Genomic DNA, 2,137 nt, shown 5'->3' with positions numbered 1-2,137 from the left:
CGTCTGTTGTGGGACTAAAAGCCAGAACACTTGCCAGAAGCTGCGGCTGTTGGCCAACTGAAAGCGTTAACATAGGACTCGACAGCAACAGCTACTCTGTTAACTGGTTTGAGCGCTCTTTTGGCCATTCATTCATAATTGTTTCGAGTGGAATTCTGTGTTGGTCTGCTGCTTATTTCCTCTTTCGGGAATACAGAGAAAAATTGTGTGCATAAATAAATATGTATTTCTTCCAAAAAGTAAGCCCTAAGTTTTGTGAACTAGAAAGGGAAAAGAGAAGGCTCCGTTCCTCAGATAAAGATATTTATAAATGTGCTTTATATTTTATAAACGTATCGATTCATAAATATTTTCCACATCAAGAGGAGCAATCGAATTGGCCGAATTTCGGATAACTGGTGATCGTAAAACCCTTGGCTTATGAACTGAAAAGGCTATGCAAAACTGGCAATGGGTATGTGACTGCTACTGATATTGTTATGTTTTTTCTCTCGCTGTGCCAGATTGTTTTGTTGGCAGGACGGAAAATCAATTTGGCTAAGCCGAATGCGACGCTGGGGAGCAACTGAGTTAGCGTCATTCCCGCCACGTGCCTCGCAAATGTTAATGAGCCTGCGTGCCACTACCACAGCCCTTATTTTTATTATGGCCCACTACGATTTCTATGAATACATGGCCTTACGCACTAATATATGCAAAAAAAATGGAAGTGACCTTTCCCGCGCTGTCAATGCTGCTGGCCAGAGAAGCATAACAAACAAATGCGCGTGAAATGTCAAAATCACTGTCTGCTAGGAGAACAAAAAGTAGAGTAAAAAATAATAGGGAAAAGGGAAAACCCGTGGAAACTGCGGAAGAAAGATGACGACGCATAAACGAAAAACAAGCAAACTGCTGGGGGCGAGGCAATCAAGAAAAATTTCTCCAGCAAATGGCATGGCAAATACGAACAGCAGCAACAACCGCACCAAATTCAAGTGGTTGCAAGTGGTGCGAGAAGTGTGGGGCACGGGAACGGACACGAGTTGATGATGAGGTGGTGGCCCATAAACACACACATGCTACCCATGCTCTACCAGCGGTCTTAACAAGGCTCAAGTGAATTATAAAAAATAAATGCTCCAACGAGTCCGACTCTGTGATACCCGATATGTGGAGCTATCACTGAAAATTCATATCGGTTTTACAAATTAAAATTTATAAAAGTTATGAAATATTTCATTCTTTAAATGAATAAATATTTTATATTTTACTCATTTTACATTAAATTTCTTCTTTATATGTACCATTTTAACTGCTAAAGATAAGGTTTTGGGCAAAAAGATTTATCACATAAACAAGTAAGCAGGTTCAAACTAAGCCAAAGTAATACTCACACTAGCCAGGCAAATAAGCCACAAATAAAGATTAAGCCAGAAGCACTTTAAAAGTAAATAAAATAAGTTATCGATAGTAAACTCGAAGTGTGCTTTAACTGAACTCCAGTCAAGTAGTGGCTGCATTTCTTGAACTGCAGCTCCCGCAGTTTTTGGCCAGAGCAGAATGTTCAACATGCTTTTTATCCAGTGCCACCTTTTTCGAACAGCAATCGCTGTGGGGCAAGTAAACCGCTGGTAGCTTGTGTGTGGTTTTGTTTGGGCCCCCGTTTTATCGTGTGGCCATCAGTTTTGTGTGAGCTGAGCATAGGGCCAGGAAGCTAGATACGATGCTAGATGCTTCGGGCTTAGAGCAACAAACTCGGAATTAGCCGCAAGTATCACACCTCCCGCTGTGCCACATGTGGCAAGAGAAATGGCAACGACTTACAACTGCAACTTTCTGTAGCCACAATATGTCAATTTGTCAACACACCCGCCACGCAGCCGACGAGATGAGAAAACCTTCTGACGGAAAAATAATGCACAACCTTTGCGGTCTCCGGAATTAAGCGCAACTTTTTAATTAGTTCGAGTTTATCGTCAAATTTGCATGCACAAACTTTTGCCGGGGCAACGCTGCGTATGCTTAACATGTTCCGTGCACAGCAACTAAATTGCATTTGTGTGCCGAAATCAATGGCAGTACGCATTACCATTTAGAGGAGAATAAAGGAGCACAGAAGCTAGCAGGGCTTAGTCGCCTGAAATAACTATGATTT

The sequence above is a fragment of the Drosophila mauritiana genome, chromosome 2L (genome assembly GCF_004382145.1).
Source record: "Drosophila mauritiana strain mau12 chromosome 2L, ASM438214v1, whole genome shotgun sequence".
NCBI classification, from domain to species: Eukaryota; Metazoa; Arthropoda; class Insecta; order Diptera; family Drosophilidae; genus Drosophila; species Drosophila mauritiana.
Note: the sequence above shows the minus strand (reverse complement) of the source record.